Consider the following 11,279-nt stretch of genomic DNA (forward strand, 5'->3'; position numbering starts at 1 on the left):
CCGGCTGGTGATAGAGCCAGTGGTGGCCCGCCGGCTGGTGATAGAGCCAGTGGTGGCCCGCCGGCTGGTGATAGAGCCAGTGGTGGCCCGCCGGCTGGTGGGCCAGCGGGCGTGTGATAGGGCGTCGACCGGCGCAGTCCGATGGACACACTTGGCGGGCTGGTTGTGGTGGAAATCAATAATCGAAGACTTACAGAAAAAACTAAGTGCGATGCGTGTATCCATGCACTTGTTTGTGCATTGCTTGGTAGTTAACATCCCTGCTAACAAGGCAGGCGGCACATCGATCAGAGCTGCTTGATCTGATCTGATTGCGTATAGTCTGACCGGACCCGACCCTACCAAGTCTGGTGTGCGGCAGCCCGAGTTTGACCGGTGCTGGTCCCGGTCGGACTCGATCGGACCGGCCCTTGCCTTGTATGGCCCAGCGTTGGCTGACCTGAGCTGACTTTATGGAATATGGCAAGCCTATGTGCTGCATCGGCTTGCCGATCCGTATATCGGAAGCTCTATTCAGAGGCCGCTGAATGCTCGGCATCACCAGTCCAGCGTCGAGCATTGCTTGTTTCTGTAGTACCTCGCTGACCTTGCATACTTTCGTGGCCTCTGGAGTCAGCGTTTCGATGCTGCAGCCACAAGCATGAGTCGCCGCGCTGGCCAGGCTGCCTGTATACAAGGACGGACGTGATGAAGGGCTTCCTCTTCCTCATTCAGGGATCGTGGAATTGCATAAATGCATTGTTCGCCGAGTTGCTGCCATTGTTGTAGTAGCGTTCTGAGCACGTCCGCTTTTTCTTATCTTGAGTTGAGGGGGTTGTTGTGTCAACATCTGAGGCGGTTTTTCTTTCAAGAGTAAACATGCAGTTTTGTGGACCTGGGTGACGTGACTACCACTGTTATGAACATATTTTGCTGGTTAAATGTCTGTCCTCCCGTGTGCAGTGCATATTCGGAAAACGTTTCCTCGATGTTTTGAATGTGCATGCCATCTCCCTGATTCTCGCTCATTATTTCTTGTTTTCTTCCCTTTTCTCGTCGTCTCTCACTCTCTGGTGCCTTATTTTCTCACTGTCTTTCTCCCATTCGTAGTTGCCGTCGTGCTATATGATTGGTCTGGCCCGTTTCAAGGGCTCTCGTGGATCGCTGGCTCCCACATCAAGGGCCGTCGAGTGGTGGCACTCCACGGGGTGACGCGACCCTATGAGGAACACGGGCCCCGACCCGATGGCTGGCCAGCGCTGGGTGCGGGACGCCGGCGCCCAGCGCTGGCCGTACCGAGCATTTCGAGGTGTTGCTGAAGCAGCCAGATCTCTGGCTTCACTACTCATGCCGTGTGAGCGGAGACGCAGCTGCGGTGATGGTGGTTGAGCTGTGGCCGCCTTGCAGCTCGCCAGGCAGCCACGACAGCCTGCTTGCTGAGGCCCGGTCTCGCCCGCCTGGCCGCTCAGGGCGCGTCCGATCAGCGTGAGCGGCCGTTATTGAGTTTGGCGGCCGGGGGTGGTGGGCGTGATCCGATCATGGTGGGCCGGCGGACGCAGGCAGCCGATTTGTCATGACAGCCGGCCGACGACGCCCCCGGGCGCTGTTTGTACGCGCCGCGGCCGCGACCTTTCGACCTTGGCCGGTGCCTTGCTGTTGCGAGGGCGAGGGCGCGAAGACGGGAGGCGTGGCTCAGCCGAGTCCGTGTCTGTGCGTGCCAACGGGGGGCGTGCTCAACGATCCGGTCTGTGCGGTTGCCAACGGGGGGCGTGCTCAGCCGATCCGTGTCTGTGCGGTGCCAACGGGGGGCGTGCTCAGCCGATCCGTGTCTAGTGCGGTGCCAAACGGGAGGCGTGCTCAGCCGATCCGTGTCTGTGCGGTGCCAACTGGGGGGCGTGCTCAGACCGAATCCGTGTCTCTGCCGGTGCCAACGGGAGGCGTGCTCAGCCCGAATCCGTGTCTGTGGCGGTGCCAACGGGGGGCGTGCCTCCGCCGAATCCGTGTCCTGTGCGGTTGCCACGGGGGGCAGTGCTCAAGCCGATCCGTGTCCCTGGTGGAGCCGGCGGCGCGGCTAGCGTTAGCCGAATTGACCGCTGCGGCAAGGCTGACGGTGTCGCTGTCGTACATGTGGGGCCGGCCATAGGCTGACGGTGTCGCTGTCGTACATGGGGCCGCGTCATAGGCTGACGGTGTCTGGTGCCGTACTAGAGGGCCGTGCCGTAGGCTGACGGTGTCGGTGCCGTACGTAGGGCCGCGTCATAGGCTGACGTGTCGTGCCGCACATAGGGGCCGCGTCATAGGCTGGCGGTATCGGTGCCGTACATAGGGCCGTGCCATAGGCTGACGGTGTCGCTGCCGTACGTACGGCCGCGCCACAGGCTGGCGGTGTCGGTGCCGTACATAGGGCCGCGTCATAGGCTGGCGGCGTCGGTGCCGTACATAGGGCCGTGCCATAGGCTGACGGTGTCGCTGCCGTACGTACGGCCGCGCCATAGGCTGGCGGTTGTCGGTGCCGTACATAGGGCCGCGTCATAGGCTAACGGTGTTGGTGCCGTACATAGGGCCGTGCCACCGTGACTGATGATGTCACCGCCGGCCAAGTTTTCCGTGGGTGGGACTGTATCGAGGATACAACAGAGATAAACGGCGGCGTGTTTGGCCGTGAAGTGGCCCTGGGGCGTGCTCACGGTTCTGCAGCCTGAACAGACGTGGTCGCTTCTAGGCAGCCCTTCGTCGGCGCCTGATGGACGTGACGATACCGGGTATTGAATGGGCCGGAGCTGCACTGGCTCAAGGAGTGTGTGTTTCAGCTGCTGCTGGTCAGAGAAGTGTGGGAGTCGGCTGCTACTGGTTAGAGCAGTACGAGTGTCAGCTGCTCCTGGCCAGATGGGACGGGCGTGGTTGTGTGTGGGATCTGGGTTGTGGGTCTGGACTGCGTTCTGTAGGTATAGCCACACCGTAGTGGGGAAGAGAAGGATGGGGGTGGATCATTGTTTTGCGCGGCGAGATTTTAGCAGCGACCAACCTTCATCAACATGACCATTTAGGAGCGGTGTCGGCATGACGCCCGTACCGATCTTCGATAGTTCTCTCACTGTTGACCTCCGGTGTCTCACGTGACCTTGGCCTGTCTACGCAGCAAGCAAACGCCATGTACCGTTCCACAAACGGTGCCCGGAGCGTGTTGTCAGGCATGGTCGATTTGCGTCACTCCGGGGTCCTAATGATGCGATAAATGTGCGTGCCCTTGCTTGTGGCCGGCTCCCTGGCACTCCAGCTCCGGCAGGCGTGCAGGAGGTCGGCTCTAGTCACCCCCGGCCATCCGGGCCAAGATCAGCGCCTCAGACCGCTGGGTTGGAGCAGGCCGGGGCCAACAGATGCCCATCACGCCCACTGGCCAACAGATGCCCATTTCCGTTCTTTTATCAAAAGTCTGTGTTTGCAGTTACCCGTTCATTAAAGCCATTTAAGCAATGGAAGGCTTCTACAGATGTCTCAACTTTACGACAGGCTGTATTGGAAAATCCATTTCGTCTTAACGCATTGAAAAGCCGTCAAGCTACAGGCTGCGTCGCCTAACAGCATTCATTTGAGATGTAAGCTCGCCCATGCATGGTGAGCGGGCGCGGCTCCGGAGCATTGCTGAGTTGCCAACGCTGAATAATTTCTTAACGCAAAACATGCTGGACAGCAGCTGCGTTGCATCTCGCAAACACTCACCGCCGCTGTGTTTTAAGCACATCAAGCCCACGGCAAGTTACACGCTCAGCCCCAAGCCGTGTCGTCTGACAGCTCTGATTTGCAATGTAAACACGTCCCATGTGAGGCCGCTGCCGTTCCCCCTCGCTTCCCTCCGGCAGCGCTGCTGCTGACTTCCGTGACCCCGGTGGACCCGGTGTAACCGCCGTTAACCTTTGCCTCCTTCGCCAGAGTCTGTGCCGGCGAGATGCCTCTGCTGAGCCCTCGGAACAACGGCCGAATGGCCCACAACAGCGTGGCGCCAGCCAGCTCGCAGCTTCTACACCGTTGAGGTGGGGGATACGAACGCGCTGTCCAGAATCCTGAAGCGTTACCAGAAACCTCAAGTCAAAGCGGTTCCGGGGCGCCCAGGGCAAATCGTCTGGGTGAGATGCCGGCTTCCCTCCTCATGCACTACCGCCTCCATCTTTCGCCTCCGCCCCCGCCCCCGCCCCCGCCCCCGCCCCGCCCCCCGCCTCCCCAGCTTCGCCCCCCCGCCCCGCCCCCGCCCCCGCCTCCGCCTCCGCTCCGCCTCCGCCTCCGCCTTCACGCCTCCTCCGCCTCCGCCTCCAGCCTTCGCCCTCCGCCCGCCCCGCCCCCCCGCCCTCCCCGACCCGCCCTCGCCTCCGCCTCCTCCTCCGCCTCCGCCTCCGCCTCCTCCTCCGCCTCCGCCTCCCCTCCGCCTCCGCCTCCGCTCCGCCTCGCCTCCGCCCCCGCCCCCGCCCCTCCCCCCGCCCCCGCCCCGCCCCCGCTCTGTCTCCACCTCCGCTCCGCCTCCTCCGCCTCCTCTCCGCCTCCCTCCGCCTCCGCCTCCGCCTCCGCCTCCGCCTCCGCCTCCGCCTCCGCCTCCGCCTCCGCCTCCGCCTCCGCCCCCGCTCTGCCTCCACTCCCCCTCCGCCCCCGCCCCCCTCTCTGCCTCTGCCTCTGCCTCCGCCTCCGCCTCCGCCTCCGCCCCCGCCCCCGCCTCCGCCTCCGCCGCCCGCCTCCGCCTCCGCCTCTGCCTCCGCCCCCGCCCCCGACCCGCCCCGCCTCCGCCCCCGCCTCCGCCTCCGCCTCCCCGCCCCGCTCCGCCTCCGCCTCCCCCCCGCCTCTGCCTCCGCCTCCGCCTCCGCCTCCGCCCCCGCCTCCGCCCCCGCCTCCGCCCCCGCCCCGCCCCTGCCCCTGCCCCCGCCTCCGCCTCCGCCTCCGCCTCCGCCTCCGCCTCCGCCCCCGCCCCGCCCCCCGCCTCCGCCTCCGCCTCCGCCTCAGCCTCCATCTCCGCCTCCGCCTCCGTCGCCTCCGTCGCCTCCGCTTTGTGAAGCGGTCCTGAAGCTCCCGCCGTCATCGGCGGCGGGGTTGAGTCACATGGGTGCTCGGTAACGCTCCGCCCTTTCGGAGTTGGGTTGATGGTACGATTGCGCCATTGGATGATACGACGGTGCCATTTACAACGTGCTCGGGAGATCTGAAGCTGTGCGAACCCAGACCATACCCAGACGGATCTGTTTGTAACCAAATAGCACCGCTGGCCTTACTAGCCAACGCAAAAGAGGTGAGCTGCGATCCATAAGGTATATTTGTGCTAAGAGTTCTGTTTCTTTGCGACAATGAATCTGCAAAGTTTTATCCATGACGGGGCCCCGGTGGGAAAGTGGCCCACGCGGCGCTGCGTTCGTTGTGACTGCGTTTTAGTCCGAAGAGTTACGGCAGAAGGTAAAGCATTCAAGTGGTCATATTTAAGGTGTTCTTGATTTGTTGTAGTTGAAAGCCGCGCTTTACAACGCAGATTGTTTTCTCGTCCCAAGGAAGATGGAACTTGTTGAAAACTTGTGGGTAGTCTATGGCCTACTGGCCTATAAACTATGGCCCCTGGGTGACTGCAGATGTTGGACCTCACTGAGCTGCGTTTTAAAGCTGAGGCCTGGGGGTGCTTCAGGTGGACTCCTCGTGCCGCCACACGCGGCGTATTTTGAGGCCGAACCACATGGCTGCAGTCGCTGCCGTCGCGTTAACAAACTGGGCACCGCTCCGGCGTCGCAAGTCTCGCATCCAGCTGGCCTGCGCCTGCGCCGGGCAGTATCTCCAATTATGAAACAATTGGGAATAGCGGCGCTGTGTCGCGTGCCAATTACTGAATTCCTAACGAGCATCTATTTCGGTAGTTATTAAGGACTTCATTATTCCCGGGCTCGCAGGCGTTTTAAAATGAAACTTCAATGGTAAAATAGTCCAAGACTATCTGACCATCCGACCATCTGAACAGCACAGCGAGGTTTGCTGGTGACGTCAGGACTTCAGTTGTCAGCAGCCCCAGTAGAGCCAATGGCTGTCCATGTAGAGCAGTGGGCAGCCCCAGTAGAGCTGATGGCTGACCGCGGTCGGGAAATGTGCAGGGTTTCCGCTTGGCGGGCAGCTGTGGTCGCTCAAATGCGAGGGAATGTTGGGCTGGGTCTAGACGGTCCAATGCGTCCTCGACGGACTGGACGGGGTTCAGTGCGGGACCCAATCCAGCGTCGAAATGTGGCGCCGATTAGTTAGTGGTGCCTGCTGTGTGTCGCCCCCCCAGCAGGGGGCTAGGGCTGGTCGGGCATCAGCTGGTGGGCTGCCTTTACGCCGCCTGACGCGCGCCGGGTCCGTCGGCCGTCCGCCCGGCAGCTACCTATGGTGCGCCGACGGCTGGGGAAGGCGCCGGCCGACCAGTCAGCCGCAACTCAGGAATAGTCGGGCGGCCGCGTGCTGTGCCGAGCCGGGCGGCCGGTGGTCTCACGCAGGACGCAAGCGAGGCGCTGCCACCTCGGCGAAGGCTTAGCGCACAGTCGGGGGCGCTCAGCACCGTGGGCGTGGCGCAAACATGGAACAGGAATGCTTTGATTTGAAATGCACCCAGACAATGCAATGCATGGCATGACAGTAAGCAGCATCACTGCCCGACGTTTGACCTGACCTTGGTGAGCAGCCGTGATGGGCATCAGACATTGACTAACAGGTAGCAATTTTGAATTTTTTTGTCAGTTAAAAGTTTCAAGTACAGCGTAGTAAGAAAAATATTGCCGGATTTAAGTTGCCCGTAGCACGTAATTGACTGGTCACATTGGCGAACGCATAGATGTAAAAGATGCACCAAGCAATGAAAATGCGTGACATTCATTGTTCACACTTGGTCATCACTCAGGGAACTCTTAATGGCGTGTGCTCTCCAGTTGCTAGTCTTTCTGAAGGAGGCAGAGGTTCACGAGCCCTTGCAGGTTATCGAACTTCCTGGTGCACAGGTCTGATGTGGTCTAGTTTACTACCTGGCCGGCGACCCAACTCAGGTCACCCAGGCGCTGCAGGCCCGCACGGCAGACCTGGCATTTTAGGACCACCTGTATATAAACATTTGGGCGTGGGAGGGGAAGGGTAGGTCTGGCGAGTCAGCTAGCCAGGGGCGCATGTCTGTCCCCGTGTCAGGCAGCCAGGGGTGTCAGTCTGTCCGCCTGTCAGCCAGCCAGGGGTGCCTGTCTGTCCGCGTGTCAGCCAGCCAGGGGTGTCACTGTGTTCGCCTGTCAGCCAGCCAGGGGTGTTGCTGGGGGCTCGCTGTCCGCTGGGGTGCTTTATCCAGGTTGGGGGCCACAGGTAACGTATGGGTAGCCGTCCTGTCATGTGGATGTCAGTTCATGCCATTTTGCTCTCGAGGTCGTGCTCGAGCTGCCTCCCGAAGCGCTCTCAGCATGCTACCACAACCGCGTTATATACCACACCGGCGTCAGCGCTCCAGCCTGCAAACGCCGGCGTCCTCCACCACTCCTCTTATGATCGTGACCGTGGGCCCACTGAAAGAATAAGGTGGTGACGAGGCAGGCCGCCTGACCCCGTGACGCAGCACAGTGTCACCTTTTGACTTGTAGCGGGCCCGGCGGGGTGTTTGGCAGCTCCGAGCTCACCTGACCTCGTGACGCAGCACAGTGTCACCTTTTGACTTGTAGCGGGCCCGGCGGAGTGTTCGGCAGCTCCGAGGCCACCTTCCGTTCGCTTCTGTCGCTCAGATGCACCCTGCAAGTGCGAAATTGTTTTTGCACAAGAGGCCTGAGTTTTGAGTTAAAGCCTGAACGTCCGTATGTTGTAACGCTGGATTTCGTAGGCAAACGCACATTGACAGACTCCGTGCCGGACTCAGACAGACTCATGGACAGTTCTTTGCTCCGGATTGAGCAGCACCATGCTGCCAAGTAAAGTTCGGTCACATCAACTAAAACTACGGGGCACATGCTATCGAACGAAACAAAAGTGCATATAGTTGTGTGGTATTACGACCCACCATGCGCGTGTAAAATGAGGACACGTTTTTCTTCCTGGATATATATATATATATATACATATATATATATATATATACATATATATATATATGAATATATATATATATATATATATATATATATATATATATATATATATATATATATATGTCTATTTGGTTTAGTTACATGCGGTTATTGTGACCCTTGATCTATCCGCTTTTATTTAAAAGCGACAATGCTGTAAAAGGCCACTGGCCTAATTGGTAAATGAAACATAGCCGCCTATTGTGGCCATGTCGTGCATGTTTGATGACAGGTCACGGTGAGGCTGCCTGCTGGCTTTGCTGCCGTCTCGACCCTGGCCTGGTTGTGGTCAGTGGCTGTCGGGCCGTCCGCCGCAGGCAGCGGCTGAGCGGAGGGACGCTCGATGTCGCCCCCGTCGCTCGCTGCGACCGGACTGGTTCAGCTGTCAGCGTCAGTATCGAGCCGGGGCCAGCCGGAGCCGGCAACAGCGGCCGGAGTCGGACTGCGGCCGCCGGCTGACGGCCGCCGGTCCAGGGCTTCCAGCTGACTGAGCTGGGCTGGAACCTGTCGGCCGCCGGCTGACGGCCGCCGGCCCAGGGCCTCCAGCTGACTGAGCTGGGCTGGAACCTGTCGGCCGCCGGTATGAGTGTGAATGGTGTGAGCGGGGAGCGCGCGCAAACCGGTCCAGCCGAGGCAGATGAAGAGTGATGGCCACCGGGGGTGCGGTGTGCAGCTGGAGAGTGATGGCCACCTGGGGTACGGTGTGCAGCTGGAGAGTGATGGCCACCGGGGGTACGGTGTGCAGCCGGAGAGTGACGGCCACCTGGGGTACGGTGTGCAGCTGGAGAGTGATGGCCACCGGTGGTGCGGTGTGCAGCCGGAGAGCGATGGCCACCGGGGGTACGGTGTGCAGCCGGAGAGTGACGGCGACCTGGGGTACGGTGTGTAGCCGGAGAGTGATGGCCATCGGGGTTGCGGTGTGCAGCTGGAGAGTGATGGCCACCGGGGGTGCGGTGTGCAGCCGGAGAGTGATGGCCACCGGGGGTGCGGTGTGCAGCCGGAGAGTGACGGCGACCTGGGGTACGGTGTGTAGCCGGAGAGCGATGGCCATCGGGGTTGCGGTGTGCAGCTGGAGAGTGACGGCTACCAACGAAGATAGGCATCATCTGGGACCTGGGAATGTTGTGAGAAGTGGACATTGACCACTGTTCATCAGTTGACAGAAAAAATATGGACGAAAGGTAGAACTTTGTCCGTGTTGGGGACAGCTCAGGTAGATGAACAGGCGCGGGTGGTGTGGTCTGGGACCTATGAGATCTCATCTTGAAGATGACCTGCGAGAGAGTACTGGTGAAACAATATTATCAAGCAAACATTGTTACATATTATGAGAAACTTGACGTTGCGGGTAGCGCAGTGGCTCAGCTGTCCGTCTGGGAAGTCGGGGCACGGGGCTCGATTCCTCCGCGGTGCCCGTCTTTCCTGCCAGGATGAGGGGCAGGCGGGGGACGGGGCTCGATTCCCCCGCGGTGCCTGTCTTTCCTGCCGGGATGGGAGGCAGGCGGGGGACGGGACTTGATTCCCCCGCGGTGCCCGTCTTTCCTGCCAGGTTTGGGGGGGGGGGGGGCAGGGCGGGGGGCGGGGCTTGATTTCCCCGCGGTACCCGTGTTTCCTGCCAGGATGAGAGGCAGGCGGGGGACGGGACTCGATTCCCCCGCGGTGCCCGTCTTTCCTGTCAGGATGAGGGCAGGCGGGGGACGGGGCTCGATTCCCCCGCGGTGCCCGTGTTTCCTGCCAGGATGGGAGGCAGGCGGGGGGCGGGGCTCGATTCCTCCGCGGTGCCCGTGTTTCCTGCCAGGATGGGAGGCATGCGGGGGGCGGGGCTCGATTCCTCCGCGGTGCCCGTGTTTCCTGCCAGGATGAGGGGCAGGCGGGGGACGGGGCTTGATTCCCCCGCGTTGCCCGTGTTTCCTGCCAGGATTGGAGGCAGGCGGGGACGGGGCTCGATTCCCCCGCGGTGCTCGTCTTTCCTGCCAGGATGGGAGGCAGACGGCGTCATGTCTCAAGTACGCAGTGCGTCGTAAAGCCTTAATAATACACAGACGCCTACACACATACATACACGCCGTGATCCGGGGAGAGTGCTGAGTCTGGCTCTCACCGGCCCGTAAACCGGAGGCTCATATCGAGGCTATGATTTAGCCTCGACACCTTTCACTCAGAATTTGAAGGAACGTCAGCTGCTCGATAGGTAACATGGAGAAAGTGAGCTTGCTGCAGAATAAGCACCTATTGTTTAACGAGCATGGATAAAGTTGAATGGGGCAAGCCAGAAATATGTATGGTTCGGTTCAGGATAAGGCTATCCTGGAAATGCTTCCAATGCCAGTGGCAGGTTGTCAAGGACGCGTTCAGTAGGCCGAAAGATCGTGTGCGACGTTACCAGCCGGGCTACTTGTCATCTGGAATGTAGTATCTCCGGAAGGGGCATGGTCAGTTGGAGATAATGGACGTCCAGCCTGGATGCACATGACTGCGAGTCGTGCTGCTTGTGCACCACGCCGTTGGTGCGAACGTCAGCACTATCTAATTAGTTGCCTCTTTAGGTCGTATCGGATCGTCCGACTCTCGGCGCCAGATATGTTCTTCATCGGCGCCGACCGGATTCCCTTTGTTCCCGGGGTAGGGTACGGTCATTTGTTGCACGTGCCTGGGCGGAGATTGGTCGGTGGGTCGATAGCTTGGGGCGGCCGGCGGGGCGACAAACTCTCCTCCCCCGCGCTGCCAGCCGTCTGCGGCCGGAGCGGGCAGGAGCCGGTAGCGGCGGCCGGAGCAGGCGGGAGCCGGTGGCGGCGGCCGGAGCGGACAGGAGCCAGTGGCGGCGGCCGGAGCGGACAGGAGCCAGTGGCGGCCGGAGCGGACAGGAGCCAGTGGCGGCGGCCGGAGCGGACAGGAGCCGGTGGCGGCGGCCGGAGCGGGCAGGAGCCAGTGGCGGCGGCCGGAGCGGACAGGAGCCAGTGGCGGCGGCCGGAGCGGGCAGGAGCCAGTGGCGCCGGCCGGAGCGGACAGGAGCCAGTGGCGGCGGCCGGAGCGGGCAGGAGCCAGTGGCGGCTGCCGGAGCGGGCAGGAGCCAGTGGCGGCGGCCGGAGCGGGCAGGAGCCAGTGGCGGCGGCCGGAGCGGGCAGGAGCCAGTGGCGCCGGCCGGAGCGGACAGGAGCCAGTGGCGGCGGCCGGAGCGGACAGGAGCCGGTGGCGGCGGCCGGAGCGGGCAGGAGCCGG

General features: G+C 61.5%; 1 long non-coding RNA gene across 1 annotated transcript in view; it reads left to right on the forward strand.

Moving 5' to 3' along the window:
* Positions 1-3,980, forward strand: part of LOC119104907 (uncharacterized) — a 30,593-nt gene extending 26,613 nt beyond the window's left edge. Inside the window, exon 3 of the long non-coding RNA XR_005095012.1 lies at positions 3,910-3,980. This is a non-coding gene — a long non-coding RNA (uncharacterized LOC119104907). The remainder of the gene's footprint in view (positions 1-3,909) is intronic.
* Positions 3,981-11,279: the final 7,299 nt, after the last annotated feature.

This window comes from Pollicipes pollicipes, unplaced genomic scaffold (genome assembly GCF_011947565.3).
Source record: "Pollicipes pollicipes isolate AB1234 unplaced genomic scaffold, Ppol_2.1 Scaffold_6052;HRSCAF=7182_pilon_pilon_pilon, whole genome shotgun sequence".
Lineage (NCBI taxonomy): Eukaryota > Metazoa > Arthropoda > Thecostraca > Pollicipedomorpha > Pollicipedidae > Pollicipes > Pollicipes pollicipes.